General features: G+C 48.3%; 1 protein-coding gene and 1 long non-coding RNA gene across 2 annotated transcripts in view; both read left to right on the top strand.

The window, feature by feature from the left end:
• LOC146206224 (aurora kinase-like) overlaps positions 1 to 25763 on the top strand; it is an 880154-nt gene that overhangs the window by 621327 nt on the left and 233064 nt on the right. The window lies entirely within an intron of this gene.
• Positions 2641 to 6692, top strand: LOC146206232 (uncharacterized). Its single transcript, XR_014704396.1, has 3 exons — positions 2641 to 3054; positions 3135 to 3295; positions 4852 to 6692. It is a non-coding gene; the product is annotated as an uncharacterized LOC146206232 (long non-coding RNA).

Raw genomic sequence — 25763 nt, 5'->3', positions numbered from 1 at the left:
TAACTAGCGGCGGCGGTCGCCATGGCAACCGCACTGGCATGTTGCCAGACAAGGATAACTAAGATACCTTTCTCACGTGCCCTGCGTGGCTAAGTAAGGATGATTGACAGCTATAGTGTGACCGAATGGATGACAGTATGAGCAATTAAAGGCTTTACCAAACGAAGTATAAATTGGCACAAGAGCTATGACTGCAAGCAGCAGCCGCTTAGAAGCGCTACTATCTGGTTATATGCCAAATGTTTTAATGTCGCATCTGGTTATTATATAAAATGAGATTCTAAATCTGCTTGTACATTGGAACACTTTCAAACTAAAAGGCGTGTTGAATAGTTCGGCCAGTTTTCAAGTTAGAAATTTCTGCGCTCATGGTTGCCAGGTGTTCATATCAGACAATTTGTCTTATTCTCACTGTAAATCATGTGTCTGGACTGTGAAAAATATTTACAAATAAAACATACTTCGAATGATTTGTTATTGTCTAATATGCATGCAGTGTAACAGAACCCGTTTTGATTGCAGTGAAATTATAAATATTCAAGTTTGATTAGTTCGCACTTTAAAGGTTGCCAGATATACGTGCTTTTTGAATATTCTATCAGTTTTTCGGGTATGTCATTTATATTTTATTAGTGCCTATATTTAGGTTGTGATACAATAAACAGCGTAACTTAATTTAGTCATTTTTCTTCCAGCTATGTTGTCAGACATACATATTTCGGCTCCAGGTCTGTCGAGGCCGTATTTAATGCTTATCAGAACTTGCCACACTTTTTGTGCCTGATTGAAAAATAAGTTTGTTACATAAAAAGATTAGAGCGCGTGCCTTAAATATATTGGTTAGTATGCCGATCGACGGAGCATAAATTGGTACCAAAGCATTGATTGCAAGTAGCTGCCGCTGAGGGACGCTGCCGTCTATGTGCCAAGTTTGGTGTGCTTTTAGTCGACCACGTGCACTTTGTTTTCGCTCAAGCATGGAACCCGAATCGCCGTTAACTGGTGGCAAAGCGAGTGGTAGTTTTGGTTCGCCTATTCGTCGCTATGATGCCTCACATCTTCGAGTCATCTGCGCCCGTCACATCCTGGTTCTTTCAGGCAGAAAGCTGGACTATGCATTCCCAGCGACGAAGTGTGGACCTGCGCCGGCGCATGTTGTTGAAAACAATAATACGGAATGCCAAGGAAATTTTGTCGGCTCAGTGCGCTGAGGACTCGTACCAGTGACTCCAACGACGATGTGGTTGTGATTGTTTGACTGTGAAGATGGTAAACTATTCTTTTTATTTTAAACCTAATATAGTCACCATTATTCTGTTTGATTTGTCACATCCGTATGTCGGCACCAAATTTGTCGGTGGCGTGTTTAGTGTCCTTTGTATCTCGTCAGCCTTTTTGTGCATGATCCAAAAAGAAACTTGTTAGACACAAAGAGCACCACCTCGGTGGTGCAGTGGTTAAGATGCCCGACTACTGCCCTTAGTACAAACACCTGTAGTACTCGGGTTCGACCTTCACCACCTGCGGGTGCAAAGGCAACCTGCAATGGAGTTTGCTGAGACATGTGGCGCCACCTGGCGGCCGACGGGAGCTAATACTGAGGCGGCGCAGAAGCAGACGCCGTATATGTTGCGGCCGCTGTGTTCCTTCTGCGTTCGCTTTTTGCTACGCCAGTGAGTGTGATTTCTTCATTTAGTGACTTCAATGGTCACGTGCGATGCTTCGACTAATACGGATGTGAACAAGAATAAAAATAAGCGCAGGGGCGGCGAGAAAGACTGCCACAATCACGACGGAAACCTAAGCCTACCGCTTGCTGGGAGAACCTGGGGAGAATGATGAGAGAGGAGATAGGGGCTGCGAGAGAGTAATGTAACTGAAATTCGTTTTGTTATGGGGCCATTGACGTACAGACGCCAAGAAGCTAAAATAAGACGATCACCCGTGAGCGGAGGAAACCGTATAAACTTCTGACTCAGGGAGTCGCACGCTGGTTGGGGCCCACTACTCGGTACGCGCTCCGCGCTGTAAAATCTGGCGTGTACTGGTATATGCTGTGCAAGATCGAGTGGCATTGTCCTTTTAAAGGAGGTAGCGCCAGAAAAGCAACAAAGCCGCGCAGCCGCAGGATCGTATTCCAGCGGCATTTCAACGGAGGCGAAATAAAAAAAAAAATGTTCGTGGATCTGTGAACCGGATTTCTAAAGCGGGGTCTATTCGGAACCACGAAGCCAAAATATGTTCAAAACTTCCAATTACAGATTTGAATAAGCATATTTATCTGTAAATTAGTTCTTAAGGTGCTGAAAAAGTCGAAGTGACGGAGTGTAGAGGCCCGTGATACTGTCGAGAATGGAACTTCGTTCTATCGTTCCGCGCCATACATTTCTTACACCGACTGCTGAAGCTGCTCAAGAGTTTCTTGTCCCAGACGATAGACTGTTTCATCATTAGTAGCAACAGTAAAAAATCCTACCTCTTAAAGGGGTCGTGAAACGTTTTCCGGAAATTTTGCACGGCTTGGTTAAATGGAATCCTTGTCCTGCATCATATAATATACCTCGATTCGTTTCATCGCCCGCGTTGATTTAATAGCGACAAAAACAGAATTTCGATTTCCTAGCGCGCGTCCTCCTCAACTCAACAGAGTGCGTCATAGCGCTAAGCCAATGAGAAGCTCCCGTTGCCGGAGCCTGCTGAGCCAAAGTTGACCAAGCTCGGTGTATTTTAGAGGTTTTAATTGTGCCCTACTCTACGCTCACACAGGGTTTTTTAATATGGCCGACGCCAAGGTTCCTCCGTGGGTACCAGCGTCGCTGTGCTACTATAGTGAACTAGAATATAGTCGCTACTGTTAAAACATGGTTACATCGTGGGCTTTGAGCCTTACGCCGACGCAACTTTTCGGGTGCCAGGTCGGCGAAGATAGACCCTGCGAGCGACCGGTACGGTAACACTTGTGTCGAGAAGCCGCGGTAACCGCGGCACAACTCCGGCTTGCAGAAGCCCCGACCGTCAGCCTCCCGATCCCAGCCGTTTCGGAACTACGCATTGGTATGTATGTCCGAGTCTTGCAGCCTAGCCTACGTTTGACCGTTGCGAGAGTGCAATCGCTAACCGAAGCTTTCGAACAGGTGCAGCTGCGGGCGGTGCGTGCCGATGCCGACTGCTCTTGAGAGCATCTGGCGAGATCCTGGCGGCGACTACGTAGCTGAAGCAGCCTTCTGGGTGTTACAGATCATCCGCATTTACTCCAAATGCTTGTTGATCATGGACTGCTAGTCGAGAACACAAGGTAAGAACCTTGAGCGAAAGGCGACATAACTTGAACAAGCGGCCACCTGTTTTTCATTTTCTCGAGCAAGAAATGCTGTAATGAAATCTATTGCGGAAGGCAGTGTTAATAAAAGAAAGCTTCCCCTTTAACGTTACTTACTTGCGATCATCTACACTGTCTACATTGTCGATATTGCGCCACGTTAGCACGAACACAACATCGCTGGTTTTCATATTTTTCTTGTTTTCGTAGAAGGTGCGCATGAGCATGACGTTTCACCATGCAAATTACTGGTTTGCTTAATTCCATGCACGAGTAAATGAGAAAACACGCATCATCTGATAGTGTGAACTTGCTAAATGGAAAGGGCATGCACATTGATGTGAAGTAACGGAAAAAAAAAGAAAAATGAAACCGCTGTCCGGACACATTTGCTTGTTTTATTAGCCAGGTATGACCTTCAGCAAGTGCAGCACTTCAAAACATAAATACAGAAGGAATGCCACAGGAAATGCAGTAAATAAGTACAAAAGCAATCTCATTTCGGAGGACTCTGTGCTAAGTGAAATTGCATGCAGTGAAGTAGCCTGTCTCCTGCAGAAGCCGTGGGAAAATGCACTAAAAAACGACACAGAAGAGAAAAACACACAGAGCAGGACTGGCTTCTGCAGACGATCACTAACTAGCTCGACAACTGTTGTTATAGCCTGTCTCCACTTGCTGCCAGAACAATCACCATACCAGCACTCAAAAGTTTTATTTGCTAGTTTTTTTTTTACCCACTTGCATTAGGTGAGTGTTGTATAGTGTGCAAATATAATTAAAAAAATTGACTTCACTAATACCATCATCAACACCTTCACACAGTTAAACCTCTCCAAAATGCTTTGACACTAACATTTTACATGTGCTGAAATGTGACAACCAGAAAGAAAAAAAAAAAGAAAGACGTTCTTCCAAAGGCCAGTACACCGAAACTTCCACAGCTTGAGTAAGTGTTGGAAATTTTACAGTTAGCAAATGAAGTTATAGAGTAGTTTTGCGGCACTTGCAGGAAGTTTGGCACGTGGCGGGTTGTGGGAAAACAACTGAGAGCCGTTGACAGAAGTGGACTTGGTAGTTTATGGCTGCTTCGAATAGAATGACTCCATGCACAGAGCTGCTTAATGCATGAGTTGCATACTTAACATCTTCGTGCTATGCGGATGATATCAGCGTGGACATTGACATCGGCCACAACACTAGTATAGAGGGTGTAAGACGACTACCAGGTTTTGTCAGTCAAAAGCTGCATTTCCTTCAGGCATTATTTTGCTGCAGTAGCAAATTATGATTGCACTGAAGTTCTAATATTGGGTGGGTCTCATTCTCTCTCAATCACCTGCAGCAGAATTCAAAGTTTGCCATACTTCCAGGGAGAATAAATTGACAGTGAAAGTTACACTGTACAGCTTCTGTTAGACGGGAATTAATTGTGCAGATGCATGAATAACTTTCAAATTTGTAAAAGACCTAAATGATATTTTCATTTTGCTGTGCTGAAAAGTGAATATTGCTTTTTCTCTTGTCAACAGGAGGCACCGCTACATCTGCTACAGCCAGCTTGCGCACTGGTTTTGGGGATGCCTCGGCAGACATCACAGTAAAGTCCTCCCTATTTGTGATGCAAGCCAAATAAGGGAAAGGTTTCCATCTGACAGTTACACTGGTTTCCAGTTTGCGCAAGGTTTGTAGAGTCATCACCTTATTCATTCTGAAACAAGCCAGAAAACATGAGAAGAGAGAATTGCAGGACAGCTGGACTAATAACTGGAATTTTACTAAAGGATAGAGGCAAAAGAAGACTTGCACAGAGATGCACATGTAAAAAAGGCCCCAAAAGACTGTTGACTGATTTCTTAGCCACACACACGTCCTTAGCCTTTGCAGTATAGTGTGCCTTTGGATTTGGATCTGTGGCTTCCCTTTGGTAACAAGTGGTTCTTGACCATAAAGAATTTGCTTTTTTTAGATGATTTTTTAGACCCTTTCTGCTTTCCACGCTTTCACTGCTTTGGGGGTTTTTCGTGCACGTGCATTTCTGTGCGAATCTTTTTTTGCCTCTTTCCTTCAGCAACATTTCAGTTGTTAGTAAAACTTTGTCTTGTGCTCCTCTCACGTGTTTCGTCTTCTGGCTGGTTTTAAGATGAATCAGTACCAACTCATCCAGTTGTTAGTCTTGTTGATATCACTAGCCTGACTGCACCCACTGCTGGGCAAATGCTTCTCCCATATCCATCCGAATAATCCGATCCTGTGCCAGGTGCATGATTCTCGCAAACTTCCTAATTTCATCTGCTTGCCCGAGTTTCTGCCGCCCCCTGCTAAACTTGCCTTCCCTTGGAATCTAAAAGACATATATAGGCTCACTTAGAATGAATTTTGTGTACTCACTCCCTTCCTTTACCTTTGACGGGTAGAATTTTTCTTTTTTTGGAACTGACCACAGATACATCATAATGGGGAAGGGATCATAATAGATGCCTCTCCCATATCCATTCAAATAACCCGATTCTCTGTCAGCTGCATCCATATGATCCCCGCAGACTTCCTAATCTCATCTGTCTGCCCGAATTTCTGCCGTCCCCTGCTACGCTTGCCTTCCCTTGGAATCTACAAGACATATATAGGCTCACTTAGAATGAATTTTGTGTACTCACTCCCTTCCTTTACCTTTGACGGGTAGAATTTTTCTTTTTTTGGAACTGACCACAGATACATCATAATGGGGAAGGGATCATAATAGATGCCTCTCCCATATCCATTCAAATAACCCGATCCTCTGTCAGCTGCATCCACATGATCCCCGCAGACTTCCTAATCTCATCTGTCTGCCCGAATTTCTGCCGTCCCCTGCTACGCTTGCCTTCCCTTGGAATCTACAAGACATATATAGGCTCACTTAGAATGAATTTTGTGTACTCACTCCCCACCTATACCTTTGATGGGTGGAATTTTTTTTAGCACTGACCGCAAATGCATCATAATTGTGCAGTTGTGTATATACCTGCTTGTATAGATGCCTCTCCCATATCTATCCAAATAACCCGATCCTCTGTCAGCTGCATCCATCTGATCCCCACAAACTTTTTAATCTCATCTGCCTGCCTGAGTTTCTGCTGCCCCCTGCTATACTTGCCTTCCCTTGGAATCTACAAGACATATATGGGCTCACTTAGAATGAATTTTGTGTACTCAATCTCTAACTATACCTTTGTCGGATGCATTTTTTTTTATTTAGCACTGACCTCAACACATTATGATTGTGAAGCTGTATATACACATTTGTATATTTAGGAGAGAGGAAGACAGCAAAGAAGCATGAATAAAAGATGTCTTGCTCTAGGTCAACTTCCTTCTAGCCTAAAAATTTTGTATGCACTGATGATTCTGCAGCCAACCAATAAATTATTTTGAAAGCAACATGTCTCTCTTTAACACTCATTTGGTAACATTAGATAATGCCCAAATGTACTAAAAAGTGGCACTGACAAACCGAGATTTTCTAGTTGCCGCGTTCACCTTTACACGGCCTCGAAAAATAGTGGCTCATGAGGAATAGAAAAATCAAACGGTTTTCTGCAAAAGCTGCTTTGAAAGGTGGCCACTGTTTGCAGCATTTTGCAGTCTCATTCAGAAGCAAGCCAACATAATCTGCAATCTGTAGACATGCATACAATAATATGTGCCTTATACTTTGAAATGTACCAGACTTTAACCAGTCATAAAACAGCGTGCTGAAAAGGTATGTATAGTAAAGCCTTCTTCGTTGATGATACCCATAATTTGCATGGAAACATCTGCACTAGAACCTGCATGACGTTGAGTTAATTGGCCTGCTGGTTGAATATGCCACCAAAATGCTGCTAATACAATGCACTTCGTCGGTGCTGGGGTCAAGTCTGGAAATATAAAGTTGGGATGATTTAATTGTGAAATCTTGCTGCTGAATTCACTGCAGGCTAGAATGTAACAGGATTAAAGGGCAGCTGTAGACGTAAGAGCAGCCCACATTGTCACGGCATCTTATGCGTCCTAGCGCACATATCTACATACCATGCATGTTTTGCTAGTAAACAATGTAACCACAGATTTGCGAAGCTCAAAGAATGCTAAACTGATGCTGTCTGAGTAGCTGCTTGTGTCGCTGAATATTGTGAAAGCCTTTTGATGGAACGAAAACTGCTTGGTGAATACTTATGCAGAGTTAGGTTGGTCAGGAGAGCAGGTGATATGTACACCTTCGCAATTTAACCATACAAGCACAGACTGTATGATACTCATACAAATTGAAAAATATAAGGGAAGGAATTGAACTGAAGACTCTGCGGTTCGACAGTCCAAACTTCTACTACATGTGCTTTGGGCTGTGTGTGCTAGCCCGCCTGCAATCTGATCGCCCGAGCCAGGAAAATGGTACACACCCATATGGGCACCACTCCCAGTACTCTTTAACATGTACATAGAAGTGCAGGTGCTTGGGATAAACCTTGGCTGCCGCAATGCACCTCAAACAATGGCATGTTAGCCAGAATAGCAGGTTGGGCTTGTTGATTTTCCATCCTGAGGTAACAGCGCAAAATGTGGATGGGAGCACAAGACGAGAAGACGATGAGACATTGTGTCGTCTTCTCGTCTTGTGCTCCCATCCACGTTTTGCGCTGTTACTTCAGAATGTCACGTGCCTGCCCAATATCTACATAATTGTCACACGAACCACTTTGTGTGTATTTACGACTACTTGCACAACACCGTTGCCACCCACTGATGACGAGCAACTGAACAGCAGTTTTTCACGTACACTCCGCTGCCATTAATTACAAATGCTAACACGCTACGACTTCCCATACCACCCCACCCAACCTCTGTGTGTAATGGCTCAACCTTTGGTGCGTTTGCATGTTCTCGGGATACTGAAGAAATCCATGGTACCAATTAGTAGATTCAAGCAACCTAATCTGACATACATCTAGTGAGAATATTACAACTCTATCCATGTATACACAGATCTGTATCACCACAAGCGTCGCCTACAATTGTGGTGATGCCACTGAGAACATGACATTTTTCTTTTTTAGGGCATAATTCTCCACAAACCGCTGCTGAGCTTTTGGCCCCTTCGTAAGAGGCTTTCCACATCTATGGGAAACCACTTTAGAAGTGGTGTGCATTCACAGTTTCAAAGCCTGCATTACAAATTTTTGGAAGTTTTCAACACCACACCCTTACCAGCCTTTGGCCTCTGGCACTACACATCACTGAGTTCCTTATATCTACTTGTGCTCAAGGCCACAAGGTAGTGCTTTAGTGGATCCATACCGACTTGCCAATTATATGCCATTATGCACGCTTTCTCCATAGACTGCATCTAAATGTGGTTTCACACACAAATATTTACACTTAATTGGACAGGCGGACTGCCCAGAATGTTCCACATGTGACATTACGGAGACTGTGGAGCGTGTACTAGTGGTGTGTCGCAGTATATGCGTGCAAAACAATAACTCGAGTTACTTCTTTGAAGTGTTTTGGCAACAGGCCTCTCTCAGAGGACTTATTGGCCGGTTGGCCAGAAATGGAAAGCTCTACAGGCAGTGCAGGCTTTCATGACACAGGACTTGACTCGTGACTGTGGTGCAAGTTACTATTCCTGTATATATTTTAATCAAGTCACGACCCTCTTTGTTCTTCTCTTTCTGTAGCAGGTCAGATATTAAACTTTTAAGCCGTCTTTCCAATCAATAACACTTGCGTGAATGCATTTCTCCTGGATGGTTGATCTGGTAATCACACCACTGTAATGCAAGGACGTGGGGCGTATGAGCTTTTGAGGTGAACAATTTTTACCCTAGAAATGTCTTTTAAATGATGTGAAGGATTCTGAGCTCTGCTCAACATGATCCTCCACTTTGGAGTCTTCATCAGGTTCTATGGGACTAGAGTGCTGTGGAAAGAACGTGATCAAAGTGGAACCAAGGGGCCTGTTCTGGGTGGTACGATATGCTGGTAGGGGCACCTGTTGTGCTGGCCTCACGGTATCGTTCAAAATAAAAAAAAAATCCAAAAATGCGCATATTACTGCTATGAGGGCAGTCTGGCAGGAAACAATCAAATAGAACTGGTGGCTTCTGCGAGTCGAATAGTTCTCAAATAGGCATATCTGTAAGGCTACAAATCGCAACTACTTTTACTGCCTTTATCACGCGACCTACACTTTTTTTTTGCCAATGCACTGGGCCAGCGGTTTTGCGTCGGTACGACGCATCGTTTGAGGTGAGCTTTCTTCGTTTCCGGTCCATGCCGAGGTTCATTTAGGACTTCCAGTAGAAAGTAGTACGAACACATGAATCCAATCGGTATGCCAAAACTTGTGAAAGCGAACGTTACTTCCACTCGGAGAAGCCGTGCTGCAATCTCGCGACGCACACGGTTGGCATAGCGAGCACTCAAACCCGCACAACACGCCTAAACCCAGAACCTCACGGTGACAGGAAAAATAGGCGAAGTCTTAGCACTGTAGACGTTGTAGAAAGGTTACGAAAGAGTCGTCGGGAAGGTGGGGGAGCAAAGCTGCGACAACGCGTTGGGTGAAAGGGCCACCCAAGTACAATGTACCAACTTTTTTTTTTTTTCTGTTTCCCGCTTTCCGTGTAGTGCCATAGTTCAGGTCATCCAGCCGAAGTAAAGGAAGCGAAGCTCGACACGCTATTCTCAGTGATGCAGCGCGGAGGCGAGCAATTAATTTACGAGTACGCGCCGCGGCGCCCGCTCCTGAAACACTCCACCTACCACTCGGATTGAACACACTTGTCGATTTCTTTGACCTGAAACCGTATTTACATCGTATCTTTAATGACCAACGAATAAAAAAAAATTACAGCAGCGGCCGCACAACCACGTTGTACCGGTGGTATGAGACTGCTGAAGACGTTTTGCTCCATCACGAATGTTCTCAAAAAAGAAAAAAAAAAAAGAAAAAGAAGACAACAACAACAAATAAGATTGGAACCATTGTCATTTGGAGTACCCGGCGGAGCGAGGTATAGTCGTCGTTACCGAAAACCTGAACTTGAGCGTCACCTCTCGCTGTTCCAGAGCGCAGCGAGAAGCAGACACCACCCGTCCTCCTCCGCCGCCGCCGCCGACCGCGCGTCACGTGACAGTAACGAGGTATTGCCCGGGTACAGATTGTTGAAGAAATGCGTTTGCGTGAGCGAATAATTGATATACTATATTTTTATTTGCTAACTTTAACAGGAACCTATTATTTTATGGAAAATAATGATTATATCTGCGTTTCCAAATGGCTAAACATGACGTAGGCGAGTACTTCTAATTCCGGCCTACAGGGTCGCATAGTCGCTTCAGGAACGCAAAAATGCTTTGATTTCAGAATGGTATTATTAAATGCAGAAGCAATATTTCGACGAGATATTTTGGAATCGGCATGCCTAATGTTTACTGAAGCAAGGAAAATTGCAACTGGGCAGCTGCATTTTCGTTTCACGACCCCTTTAACGACCTCCTTTACGAAAGCTTTGCCGTTGAGTGCCAGCATTACCCGCCGGCTTTCCCCAAGCTTGAGGTACGGAGGTACAAAATGCATGCCAGTTGTTGTGGTTAAGAGCTTTATTTTTCCAACGGTGTAGGAGGCCCCCTACTCCCCGCCCCCGTCACCTGCAGTTTTCGTTGATGACGCACGCTACAACCGCACAGTGCTTGCAATCGCCACGACATCCGTAACGGGGACCGCACCACGCCTCCTGTAACCTCCGCGGCACTTTCGAAAGGTGCACCACGAACAAAAGTGTTCGTCATGATATTAAACTGTAAAGCAAAACCGCAAGGAAATTATTATGCTGCTGTAATCAAAAAGCAAGAACAAAAAAAGAAGAAACGGCGATCAATCTCTTCTCAGGTTCTCTGCAATTTCAATGTTTGGGTATGAGGTGTGAACGCAATAGGTAAATGAAAAGCTACGTTTACAACATTTTTCATTCATTTAATCATTTCTTAATTCATCATCACATATCGGACTGATGCCTTGAGAGAATAAATTTTGTTACCAAAAAGAAATGTTCCGTCTACACATGCGAAATGCAAAGCTTTGCGCGCGGCTGTTCCGTCGCGAGCGGCGCGCACTTCGCGGTGACATCGACACCGTTCACGTTCTAAACATGGCCATTCTCGAACAGGCGGTGTCCTTTCACCAGTATTGGTTTTCGGAAGTTGCTCTGAAGACATTCGATTGCCTTAAAACTGCAGAAAATGAGAGCCGAGATGCTTCCAGCCATACAACGCGAACGCAACCCGACCGCGCCGGCCGCCTCAGATTATTCGGCGCCGCCGTTAGCGGCGCTGAACGCTGCACTCCACTAGCGCCGTCTGGCCACTGCAGGTTGCCTATTGCGATGGAGGCGAAACGAAGAGGCCTCTGTGGGCTGTACGATGTCTGCGCACGTTAAAGATCCGCACGTGTTCGGTTGAGAGTAACGACTTTATCCCATAAAGGGGCAGTGGGGGAAGTTCTACGCTGGATAGGCCTCCGCTACCTCTTAGGCCAATTCAGGATCTGGTCCTGAAGATCAGGCGCTGGGCTGAGCAGTGCAGTCTCCCACTAATCCATTGAATGAATTTTAAGGCGAAAGCCTTTGATGCCTCATATTGTCGTTAGCAAAGGTGTCCGCGTTTCGGGTGCATGCCTTATATGGGTACATGCCAATCAACCTTGAATCGATACTCAAACAGTAGCAATCGGATGATACAGAACATCATTTAGGGCATATTCAAGATAACTTCATAATAATTTACGACTAATAATAAATTAGTTAAGCAGATGCCCATAGGAACTAATAAATTTGTAGGTCACCAGGAGATTCACGCATATACGAAGCTCCGATCCAGGCGTCCGTGTGACGCATTACACGCATATACGAAGCTCCGATCCAGGCGTCCGTGTGACGCCTTTCATTAGGTGCTTCCTCGAACGCCGCACCACAGAGCATAATAGAAATAGACGCAGTACAGTAGGCATCAGCGGCACTTAAAATTGGGTGACAGCATAGAAAAGGCGCAGTATCTGTAACAAGGGGCCCAGTTCCTGTGCTAGCAGCCACAGATTGTTACCCTTTTTGTTAGCAGTGCGGTACCGCCAAGCTGAGTAGTGGGCATTGAAATCTCCTATAATGAGGAGACCCGAGTGGTGCGCCAGCTTGTTGACACGGAAAAGAAGAGGCCACCCTGTATACGCAGTGCCTGGTGTCATCGATGGTACCGGAAACATGGAAGAATGCAAACATTATCCTTATTCACAAGAAAGGGGACTCTAAGGACCTTAAAAATTACAGACCAATCAGCTTACTGTCTGTTACGTATAAGGTATTTACTAAGGTAATCGCTAATAGAATCAGGACAACCTTAGACAGCAATCAAGCAAAGGATCAAGCAGGGTTTCGGAAACGGTACTCTACTATCGATCATATCCATACCATCAATCAGGTGATAGAAAAATGCTCGGAATATAACCAGCCCTTATACATAGCATTCATTGATTACGAAAAAGCATTTGACTCAGTTGAAACCTCGGCAGTGATGAGGCACTGCGAAATCAGGGTGTAGACGAGCCGTACGTGAAAGTGCTGGAAGATATATATAGTGGCTGCACAGCAACCATAGTTCTGCATAAAGAAAGTAACAAAATTCCCATAAAGAAAGGTGTTAGGCAAGGAGACACAATCTCCCCAGTACTATTCACAGCTTGTTTAGAGGAAGTATTCAGAGACTTGGAATGGGAGCAGTTAGGGATAAGGGTAGATGGAGAATACCTCAGTAATCTGCGATTTGCTGATGGCATTGCCTTGCTAAGCAACTCGGGGGATGAACTGCAAATAATGATTGATGACCTAGACAGAAAAAGTAGAAAGGTAGGCTTGAAAATCAATATGCAGAAGACTAAGGTAATGTTCAACAGCCTCGGGAAGGAACAGCAGTTTACATTAGGTAGCGAAATACTGGAAGTAGTAAGCGAATATGTCTACTTAGGACAGGTAGTAACTGCAGATCCGGACCATGAAATGGAAATAATAAGAAGAATAAGATTGGGATGGAGCGCATTTGGCAAGCACTCGCAGATTATGACTAGCAGCTTACCGGTATCGCTCAAGAGGAAAGTATACAACAGTTGCATCTTGCCTGTACTCACCTATGGGGCTGAAACGTGGAGGCTAACCAAGAGAGTTCTACTTAAGTTGAGGACAACCCAGAGGGCTATGGAACGAAAAATCGAAAATTGATAGGGGTAACATGAAGAGATAGAAAGCGTGCAGAGTGGGTCAGAGAAATAACTCAAGTTACCGACATTCTAGTAGAAATTAAGAAGAAGAAATGGACATGGGCAGGACATGTAGTGCGAAGAGAGGATAACCGATGGTCGCTGAGGGTAACAAACTGGATTCCAAGGGAAGGAAAGCGTAGCAGGGGGCGGCAGAAAGTTAGGTGGGCGGATGAGATTAAGAAGTTCGCAGGGGTCAAGTGGATGCAGCTAGCACAGAACCGGGTTAAGTGGAGAAATATGGGAGAGGCCTTCGCCCTGCAGTGGGTATAATCAGGCTGATGATGATGATGTTGAAAGCCGCGTCTTTTTTCTTTTGGGGAGCTATAAATATTTAGTATGAAAAATATTTAATTCTAGTCAATCACTAACGGTCTCGCAGTGAATGCCTAAGCAGCGCGGCGGGGAAGCCTTGAGGCACTTTAGTGAGCCAAAGTGCCCCCTGAATTTTTTGAGTGATTTTGGTGGGGGGTGGCGAGCACAGCCCTGCACCAGGAGGAGGAGGAAGATGAGGAGGAAAGGCAGGGAGGTTAACCAATAAAAGCAACCGGTTTGCTACCCTGCACTGGGGGAAGGGGATGAGTGGATATAAAAGTTGTGAGAGAGAGATAGTTGAAGTTAATACAGTCACATAACAGACACGCCACATCACATCACGTTACAGTCATGTCATTGCAAACTCATAGTCTTTCGATTAGGCCTGTGCTTCTCATAAAGCGGAGCAGTGCCTGGGAGGCCTTCGCCGCAGACGATCGCCGTGGCCAGGGACCTAAAGTCTTAGTTTCACTCAATGGGCGTCCATCTAGATGCTCCAGTGAACGGCACAGGCACTGCCTTTCCTCACTGTACATCGGGCACTCACAAAGAATGTGGCCTATAGACTCGTCGCGTCCACAGTTTGTACATGTAGGGCTGTTTGCCATGCCTATCATAAAAGAATACGAGCTTGTGAATGCTACACCAACCCACAGGCGGCACAGCAAAGTTTCTTCGCGTCGGGGTTGGCCAGGTGGAAAGCGGAGCTTCAGGTCAGGGTCCAGGGATTTTAAGCGGCAGTTCGCAAACTGGCCAGAGTTCCACAAGGAGAGTGTGTGTTCCCGCACAAGTGCGCGAAGCCTGCCCGCTGCGTCTGCCCTGGAAAAGGGAATCGACACACAATCGCCGTCTTGGTGGGCTGTTCGTGCGACTTCGTCCGCCCGAAGATTGCCCGCTATGCCGCTGTGTCCTGGAAGCCACTGGAAGATGATGCCATGTCCTCCATTAATTGCACAGTGAAGAATTTGTCGTATTTCCGCAACGAGTTGTTCATGAGCTCCACGGCGAAGAGCCGCTTTTAATGCTTGCAGGGCTGCTTTTGAATCTGTGAAAATAGACCACCGCTGGGGGCTCTGCTGACTGATATGCCTAATTGCGACACGAAGAGCGGTAAGCTCTGCAGCTGTTGAAGAAGTCTGGTGAATTGTCCTAACTTTTATTTCTGTATTAATTGAGGGTATGACCATGGATCCTGAAGAACTCACGGCATTCACTGAACCATCGGTGTAGACGTGCAAACGATTTGCATGGTACTCATGGCAGTATTCAAGAGTGATTTGTTTCAGTTCTGTCGTCGATAGCTCGACCTTCTTCCTGATCCCGGGTATTGAAAGAAGCACGTGTGATTTATGCAGGCTCCATAGTGGAGAGGACGGTCTAGATGCGGATGTAAACTGGGACGGCAATATAGCGCGATGCGCATCCACGGTCTTTGTAAACGATGTACGCGGCGTGGTAATGGGAAGACTGGCCAAATGATGACAGGGAACCCGAGAGATGTGTCGAAAATGTGCCCTCAGGGAGTCAACTGTTAGGTAGGTAGCTATGGGATGCTCCTGTGAAATTAAAATGGTAGCAGTCGTAGAGGCACATTTCGGCAATCCCAGGCAGGTTCGCAGAGCTTGAGCTTGAATGCTCTGTAGGATTCCTAAATTGGTTTTCTTGATATTTCCAATTGCAGGTAAGCAGTACCGAAAAAATCCCATAAATAATGCACGGCTATAGTTGGAGCATCGACCGCACGGACGCTCCCAATGACTTTCCCCCAATAAAGGCAAGTACGTCAGTAACTGCTGTCAGCCTCTTTTTCATGAATGAAATATGGAGAGTCCACGAAAGATTTCGGTCGATGATAACTCCCAGAAAGCGATGGCTGGTTTCGTTGGTTATTGTTTTTCCATCAATGAGTAAAATTGTAAGGTGACATGTTCTGGCATGTAAATGCAACTAGCGAACACTTTTCAGTTGATATTTGTAGACCACGCAGGTGGAGGTAGGTCGCAACTATACTTGCCGCCTTTTAAAGCCTCGCTCTAACCTGTGGGCGTGTAACTCCTGATGCCCAGATACAGATGTCGTCTGCATATATTGAACGTTGCGCCGATTGTGGTATTAACTCGACAAGCCCGACAAGAGTAAGACTGAAAAGCATTGGGCTTAGTACTCCGCCCTGTGGGACTCCACGGGAAGTAAAATGAGAAGATGTTGGGCCACCTTCAGTCTGCATAAAGTGAGGTCTGTTGGATAAATAACTGCGTATCCAGCAAAAAACACGCCCGCGAGCTACCAGAGCATCCAAAATGGCCTGGTGAGTGACGTTGGCATATGCGCTCTTTATATCCAGGAACAACGCCGCGGGTAAGCGCTTCAAAATTTTTTGGTGTTGTACAAATAATACCAGGTCCACCACGTTGTCAATCGAAGAGCGTCCACGTCGAAACCCTGACATAATATCCGGATATATGCGGTAGCGCTCTAGGAACTATTCAATACGTGTAAGCAGCATTCTTTCAAGTACTTTACCAACGCAACTAGCCAGTGCAATTGGACGGTATGATGTCAAGTCCAGAGACGATTTGCCAGGTTTCAGGAGCGGAACTAAACGACTGCACTTCCACTCGTCTGGAACTGTACCCTCACTCCACGATTTGTTGTAATGTTCCAAAAGAGCGTCCAAGATTTGCAAGCGCAGTTATGTTACACCGTCGGGACCCGGCGATGATGACCGTCTGCAAGAAGCCAGTGCAGCGTCAAGTTCCTCCAGGCAGAAGGGAAGGTCCATTTGTGAATCCCGTGAAGCTGGAACATCGTTGAAATGTAGCGTTGCCGTTGGAGTCGATTGGCCTGCTACCCTAGCGCAGACATTTTCTGCTACCTGGACCTCACTATGTATTTGATAGAGTGCGAGAGATTTGAATGGGTATAGAGCTGTTTAGGGGATGTTCGGAGACCACGAACGACATTCCAGATGCGTGATAAAGGCTTGCGGGGATCAAGCGTTTCACAGAATGACCGCCAGCGTTTAGCCTGGAGTGCTTGAATTCGGCGCTGAATTTTCTTTTGCAGGCACCTCGCATCTCTGAGGTCGAGGCGCGACTTCGTGCGTCGGTATCTACGCTCTGCCCTCCGTCGCAATGCTCGCAGGCGCTGTAATTCCGTATCAAACTCTGTGTAGGTTGGCACTGGGGTGAAGAAAGACGTCGCGTTTATCATGGCCTCCTTAATTTTCTCTTCAATACTTGCAGAGAGGCCTGCTGTGCAAACATCTACCATAAGTGCTTCAGATGCCGACCAATCGATGTGGCGCATTCGTGGGGCAGACGTGGATGTGGAAAGGCCATTAATGATCACATATATATGAATGTGATCACTTCCGTGTGTTTCTATATCTGCAAACCATTGGACATTGTTGGTAAGGCATCGAGATACGAAAGCTAAATCAAGACAGCTGCTGTAAGTTGCCCCTCGATTAAAGGTCGGTGTACCGTCATTAAGACATTGCAGGTCATGATCAGAGGCGAAGGACGCAAGCTTTCTTCCCTTGAGGTTCATTCGAACACTTCCCCACATCATGCGGTGAGCGTTAAAGTCTCCTATGATGATCCAAGGGCCAGGTGTAATCGCCATCAAGTCGCTCCATCATGTGGCGTCAAAACGACTGGATGGCGACATATACGCACCCACAAGTGTAAACGTGAGATTGCGCTTCTTCACTGTCAGGCAAACGTACTGGTTGTCGTTGCTGGGAGTAACCGGATGGATTACATATGTGAGTTCTCGCCGAATATAAATGATGACCATGCTGTTTCCCTGGTGCGTTGGAGATGCAAATGCCTCGTAGCCTGACAGTCGTAAGATCTTTGGTACATTCGGCTCACAAATAACAAGTATGGGGAGGCGATTTGCATGAACATATTGTCGAATATCTGCTATTCGGGACTGAAGGCCACGTGCATTCCGTTGAAAAATAGAGGCGTCCTTGAGTGTTTTTCCAAATGTTAATGCTGGGGGAGCCATTGTGTCTGCTACTATAGAGCCGCTAGAACTGGTGTTAGCGCGTCCAGAACCTGTAGCGCATTCTGTGCTGCTGGCATGTGCGGACTAGATAGCACAGCGCGGATTGCCTTCATCATGGACGTGAGAATGGCAATTACCTGCAAGTCTTGGCCATGTCCCCCATCATGACTTTACTCTAGTTCGCCAGTAGGAGCAGGACATTCGGTTCGCGGCAAGTTTCCTGGCACAGCGGACGTGGAAGGTTTTAGTAGCGGTGGCCAGTTAACGTCTGAGGCAACACCACCAGACTCACCGCCCGTAGAGGTCCCTTGATTTAAAACTGCAGGCATAGGAATGGGCATAGGCAGGAATACTCGAGGCCTTGCTATCAAAATTAACTGCTTTCTCGATGACCTTCGGCGACGCGAACGACGCCGTCGCACCTTAGCAGCGGCCTCTCTCTGTGTAGATTGATCCCGCACCATTTGCTTCAGCACTGCCCATTCTGTCTTTAAGCGGGGGCAGTCCTTTGAGGAGGAGTCATGAGGGCCATGGCAGTTGGCGCACTTCAGAACAATCGCGGGGCAAATGTCGCCGCTATGCGACTCGGATCATCTAGGACACATGATTGAATTTTTGCAGACCGCACTTACGTGCCCGATCTTCATACACTTTCTGCATTGAAGTGGCTTGGGCACGAAAGGCCGGACCGGGTGTCGGAAATGTCCAACCTTCACATGCGATGGTATGCAGTCTTCCTTGAAAGTGAGCTTGATGCATTTCGATCTCCCGAGGCGCTGCACTTGTAGTATGGAAATGCTATTTGATGTTGGTTTGATTAAGACTGCTAGATGGCCAGCGATGCCAGATGGTCAGCGATGGCCTCGTCAACATAGTAGATGACGCCGGCCATAGTGCCACTGTCCTGAAGAATATGGGAGCGCACACTGATGTCGCTGAGTTTGTTGATGGCGGTTAATCTCTCCAATGCGCTCCGCTCCATGACATCAATGACAATTATGTTTTAGTAAGAATTAATTCACTCTAACTTCGTTTATCTTTCCAGGGACGAGGCTTTCAAGGAACACAGACGTGACTTTCCTGTTGAGTTGATTCAGATTGTCTGTTGGTGTCTCTGGCACAAACAAGACGGTGTGTGTCGGAGGGCCTCGCGTAGTGATGACCGTGGACGTGCTTGATGAGGACGAATCTTATTGTCGGTGTAGTCTTCGCTTTGCTTTCTTGCTAAGCACCGGCACGAACCCATCGTCGTCAGCCGAAGAGTCATCATTAGCAGGCGAGTACAGCACGGTGACCTGGCTGCTTGCGTCACTCGAATTGTAGAGGCGCTTCCTCTGGTCGACCGCTGCCGACGCACCGGGTTCCACAGGAGCCCCATGAGTGTCCATTTGCATCGCCGTGAGAAAAAGGGAGCGGCACCTTCCGGTTATGTCACAAATTCCAAAAAACAACGGAGACGGGAACGCAGCGTTCTGGTAAAGAACAACTTCTTCTTTCTCTTCGCCCTGCACCATATGGTCAAGATCGGCTATGGCCAGGCAGAAACGATAAGCTGAAGAGGGATAGATAGCTGGGTGAATCAGGTGGCCCTCCACTAAGGCTTCTCTGTCTCCACTTTTAACTCCCACCTTCTTTATTCCCTTAATGCGCAATCCAGGTGTCCACAGAAAGGAATGTGGCAGGCACTGCACCTTTGGCTTCCTGTGAAGCAATTATTATTACTCATGCAAAGATTAAGGTTCCAAGAAAAATTATAGGGAGCACTTTGGACCATAAAATGCGATGAGGCGAAAGCCTTATTAGTCCGAAACCCTCCACTACGGCTTAAAATTTTGTCGGGTACTTTCGAGCACTAAAGTGCGATGAGACGAAAGCCTCTTTTGATGCAGGACGTTAGCAAAAAAAATATTTGTTAAAAACCTCGAATTGACGCCCAATCCGGCGCATCGGTGGTAGAATAGAGAAATGTCTGTTGCTTGAGACTGGCGTGACCAGGCTTGGACACAGCGGATCAGTATTGCATAACTGAAGAAAGAGAGAACGGCCATGCTACCTGTTTAGCACCACGATTAGCACAGTAAGGCCAGAGACCTTCCGAATTTCCTGCATAAATGCATATTGGCAGTTGTCTGCTGCGCAAGCATAGTACATGATGAAGCGCAGAAGATGCTAGGCGAAGGAGCTCCTAGCGTGCGTCAACTGGGGGGGCACTTTGGGCCACCAAAGTGCGATGAGTTGAAATCCTCTATTGCGAAGTGGTCTGCAGCCCTAAACTACGGCATCCCTTTCTCTCTTTTTTCACTCCCAGATTCCTCTTTTTTCTTACGGCTCGGTTTAGGTATCCGCGGAGAATTGTGGCAGATACGGCCTCTTTTCTTTCCTGTAAACCTGTTTGAAGCGCTGCTGATGATTGCATCTGCTCCTGCTTGCGGTGTGATGCGGCGTTCGAGGAAGCGGCAAGTGATTGGCGCAGCACGGATGCCTAGAGTTGGACGCCCGGCGGGGTCAGCTTCGTATATGCGTGCATCGCTTGGTGACGTCACATCCGGTCACGACGTTACTACTTTCAATGAGGTCATCAGTTCATCTCATCATAGTCATCTCTGTCATCATGACCACTGCCACTAACTACCACTATCATTATCAGTCACTACCGTTAACTAGTGGCGGCGGTCTCCTTGGCAACCATGCTGGCGTGACGCTAGACAAGAACTGAAGCTGGGACCGTGATTGCCGGACGGATGATGGGACGCGCGCGTCATTCTGACTTGTGCCCACCATGAAATCGCGCCGCCGCGTGGTTCTACGCGAGGGCGAGTTCGCCTTTGACCACGGTGGGGGCAGTCGCTCGTTTGCGCTCCTCTCGTCGAGCATTCACTCCAGCACGTACGCCAGACGCCCGACTTGTTCGTTGCTGCCCGGTTCCCCCCACCCACGCGGGGGGCACCGCTCTCATCGCCCCGACTATGGAGCCTGCCCAGGCAACATGTGGCAGGGCCCGAAGCAAGCAGAGCCCTGAGCGCCTGCCGCCCTGTGTCCGAGGAACGCTTGGATATCCTAGAGCAGCTGCTGACGGCTGCAAAACGGCGACAAATGGCAACAGGGTCCGCAGAGGCTGCCAAGGGTACGCTCCGATCCCTCGGCATGCCTGACATCCCTGTAGAGATTGCCGCGCGAGCTGAGCTCATCGAGCCAGCAACGAGCGACAACACCGCTCAGGCCTCGCGCCGCGGTCCCGAACGGGGAGATGCCCCACGCCTCCCGCAGCGGCGCCCCAGGCACCCAACACTGCGGACGAAAGCGAGGAAGGCGAGGAAGAAGGGGCCGCCATGGACACCTCTGCCCTTCGCAAGAGACGGCGGTCGCTGAGAGACGATGACAACAGCAGCGGGGAAGAGGCAGCCGGCGCCGAGAGAGGCACATGGCTAGGGTGCCTCGGTGCGCGCCCGCTCTCCGTTCAGAGCGGGTGCGCATCGAGGCACCCTACACATGGCCCCCTCACCCCGATACCCTTCTCCATTCCCTCCCACCAGCGAGCGAAACCAACGCACCAACCCGGCGGACGGGTCTCCCAGCGCCTTGGCCGCCGGACAACCCACCCCCACTTCACCCCATCCATGAGAGGAGGTGCCCGCTGTACCACCATCGTCACCTGTCGCCGCAGGCCACTGACCAAGGTGATCTGACGTCAAGAGTGGCACGTGACCAATCTTCCGAGACCATGTCCAAGACGCATGGAAAAAAGACCTTCCTCCATGCCAAGACGCACGGGCGCGCCGTCGCCACGGTGGGAGTCAACGGAGGGCATCAGCTTCCGGGCGCGCGTTTATCGTCTGCTCGAACAGACGACGCTGTGCTTGTGCCCGGTTTCGCTTCGCGCGCTCTGCAGGTGCCTCCCTCTGCTGATCAGCAGCCTGCTGACACCACAAACCTGGTGCCCTGGACCCAGAAGACATCCAGGGCCCAGAGGCAACGACAGGCGGCTCTACACAGGGCAGCGGCCGCTGTCGTGGCACCTACCGCGCAGCCGCACAAAACGGTTCTGATCCGCCCGGCCGGACGGGGCACCGGGCTAACGAAAGACCAAGGATGGGAGCTAGCAGAGGAGCTGAGTCCGCGTCCCGGCGTGCTAGCGGTGCGTGTGAACACGCGCCGCAACGTAGTGGCTGTGGACGTGGGCAACGAGGACACTTCTATAGTCCTCCTGGCCACTACAGTGATCCGTGGCCTGGCCGTGCGGGCCAAGCAACCAGCCCCGCCCAATGAGTGCAGCGGGCTGGTTCCATGAGATGCTTTCGCCTTAATATGGTGGGAAGTTTGCCGGCCGACGGAGCATAAATTGCCACAAAAGCAACGACTACAAGCGCCTGCCGCATAGAAGCGGTACTATCTATCTGGTATGGTGCGTTTTTTGCACAAAAAAACACGTCGCACGCCCGACGCGCGTGCCGGCGTCGACGATTTCACTCCCGCATGGTCAGCAGACGAGCCGCGTTTCTTTTTTTTTTTTTTTTTTTTGCCGCCCAGTTGTGCGATGCGAATTCTCCCTGTCGCCAGGAGCTTCAAACTGTGTGTTTCTCTCTTTCTTCTGGGTCATGTCAAGAAAACAGGCACAGGCGTCAATGGATCCAAATACAGAAGCCATGGCACAAGGGAGGCGTCTGAGCTCCGCTGGCAATGCTAGCAGCTCATAAACAGCCTCCGAGCTCAGGGTAGACACTCGCACGTGGTCCCAGCGGGCGGCCCACCTTCACCGAGCTCTTCCTCCTGCAATAAACTTGTACGACCGCGACTTGAAACTGTCATACAACTGCCGCCTCTCGACAATGCGGCGAGAGCGCGATGCACTGTTTTCCGGAAGAGTCCCATGGAAGTTCTGCTCGCTGCCATTACCCCCCCCCCCTTTTTTTAAGCAGCCCTTCGACAGGCGCACCCCGATCTCGAACATTCCCGCCAAAAGTTACTTTTCCGCAAATAACAACACCCTCGCAACACCACAACCAGTAAACGAGTTTCCCGCCACTTTCTCCAGAATTAAACACTTCATATAGAAATGAAAAACAGAACACAACATCACACACCAGCGAAGCTGCTCGCCGCTCTGGCTAGTTAGCCTAAAAAAATAAATAATAAATGTCCGGTGCCCGATGCCCGGACCTGCGCGGAGCGACTCCGAAAGACAACACGCTTTTCGGCTGTTTCAGACGAGAAAGCCTCGGTACCCTCGGAGCTCCAAACACCAATCTTTCCTGGAAGCGCGACGCAGTTTTGTGGTCAAGCTACAATGCCCGTTCAAGCACAAGCTCCCTCTGCTTGTGTCCCTGCAGCGCCTTTTACATGAGTCCAGCCCGCTCTGCCTGTCCGTTCTCATTTGGCCGGCGTGCACTTGTCCTTTCGCCGAACGGAGCGAAGACGATGACTACTTTTGATCAGAGAAAATAGAAAAACATGGGTACACCCTTTGTGGCGCCACAGGAAGGCTGAAGGCGAATATTACACAGCGGTAAGTTCTTTTTTATTACCGCTGAAATACTGCCAGAACTGTAAAGTAGCTTTTGTTTTCTTTTGATGCAGGTCATGCGGGAAGATGACCCAGAATATTTCTTCAGGTACTACCGCATGACGCCTGACTTGTTTGAAACGCTTCACAGCCTTGTTACAGTGCTCTAGAATTATATATAGCCTTTTTAAAGAAGGAATTACGAAGCAACATGTCGTCCGGGAGCTGAGAGAGCGCCCGGAAATGACACTGCGGCTCGCGAGCGCGTCTCTCTCGCAGGGGCGTGGTTCCGTTCAGAATCACGTGACGCCCGCTTCGGTTCTCATTGGCCCTTTGCCGCTGCCCTCTCCCGGCGTCGGTGCGTCGCCGGCGCTTTTTTCTGTCCCGCCAGATCCCAACGGTTTGTCAAAATCGTCCTCTTCGACAGCAAAAAAACACTCCGCTGCCGTCGACCCCGACGAATCGCCCGGAAAAACGCTCCATGTGGGTCACGCTTTAGGGTGCCTCGCTCGATACTAGCGCCGCCGTATCTGGCTGTGGTCCAAATGTTTATAATGTAGCATCTGGTTATTATATAAAACTAGGTTCTAAATCTGCTTATAGACCAACACCGTGTTTACAAACAAAGGGGGCGCTAGCGGCGTCGCAGCCGACTGGGGGTGAAAAATAGGGTTAGCGCCCATAGGAATACATGGAACCGAAATATTTCTAAGCAGTTTTCTCATTTCAAGGGGCACCTGTGATGTCGTTATTCGGTACAAAGCAACTATGAACATCCTAGAACAGATCGTCAAAATATTGTTACATGTATGCCCTGCGCGTTGCTGGATGTTGAAGAAGAGGACGATAAACAGTAGTGACGCGAAGGGAAGACGAAGCTGAAGAAAACCGTTGGGACTTGCCTGAACACTTGCTGTGTTCTGCTCTACTGTGCTGTGAACGGTTGCCCATCACCTGCTGTGGTTTCCTATGCTAGCCTTCTGCCCCGTATCATCTTGGTGGAGGTGACCAAAGATCCCCGTGCGCACAGATTACCCCTTGCGCTGCCAAAACCTGGATTTGCGCAGTGGCCGTCATCTACCTGGGCTTTCAACGACGTCAACAACTACCACTATGACCTCCGAGGCAGCCCCTACCACCGCGGCAACTTCGGCTCAGCCAGTCGTGCTCACAAAAATCCGCCACCCTCCCATATTTAATGGCGAAGACAAGACAGACGTGGAAGATTGGCTGGATGAGTACGAGCGTTGCAGCAAGAACAACCACTGGGACGCGACCATTATGCTGGCCAACATCATTTTCTATTTGGCGGGAACCGCTCGCACGTGGTTCCAAAATCACGAACAAGAGCTGGTGACGTGGGCAATCTGTAAGCAAAAGCTTCAGGACCTGTTCGGGAAGCCCATTGGTCGAGCTGTCGCAGCAAAAACAGAACTTTTATCTCGCATCCAATCCTCCACGGAGTCCTACCTTGCGTATATTCAAGACGTGCCTGCGTTGTGTCGCAAGGTCAACTGCTCAATGACGGAAAATGACAAGGTAGGCCATATCCTCAAAGGCATTGAGGATGATGTGTTCGACATCCTGTTCTGCATGGATTGCTCCACCGTCGACTCAGTGCTTCAAGTCTGTCGAAAATTCGAGCAGGCTAAACAACGACGCCTCGTACATCGCTTTGAGCGCCTTCCAAACACCGCAGCTACATCATCCTGCGATGATCTGGCCCCTTTGCAACAGCCTTCTCATCCCACGAACATGACTCCTATCGTCCGGAGAGAACTCGAGGCCTTAGCTCCTACACCACTCATGTCTCCGCTACCCGACACCGTGGCCATGATACAGGCCGTAGTTCGCCAAGAACTTGCAAACATCGGCCTGTCCTCCAGCCCCGTGTCACCCACGCCACCATCCCACTCTGTTCCTGTAGTGGCTGCTGCTACTACCAGCCCACCTTCCCCACGTCGCTACCTTAGTCGCAATCCTGCAGAGTGGCGCATCTCAGACGACATGCCAATTTGCTTCATTTGCTGTCGCGCCGGTCACACATCGCGTTATTGCCGTAGCCGTACCTTCTTCGCTCCTCGCTCCTATTACAACGCCGACCGCCGATACTAACAAGGACCTCGACGCTTCCCTGTCCAACCAGAGGAGTTCCGTCCCGTCTACGATAGACCAGGACATTATCTTTCTCAACAAGATGAGACTCGAAACGAAACCGTCCCCCCTGCCCGTCGCACCAGCCGATCTCCATCCCCACTGGCTCGTCGATCCCGTTCACCGGTATC

This window comes from Amblyomma maculatum, chromosome 1 (assembly GCF_055883805.1).
Source record: "Amblyomma maculatum isolate TAMU_Amacu chromosome 1, ASM5588380v1, whole genome shotgun sequence".
Lineage (NCBI taxonomy): Eukaryota > Metazoa > Arthropoda > Arachnida > Ixodida > Ixodidae > Amblyomma > Amblyomma maculatum.
Note: the sequence above shows the minus strand (reverse complement) of the source record. Positions and strands in the feature narration are given on the sequence as shown.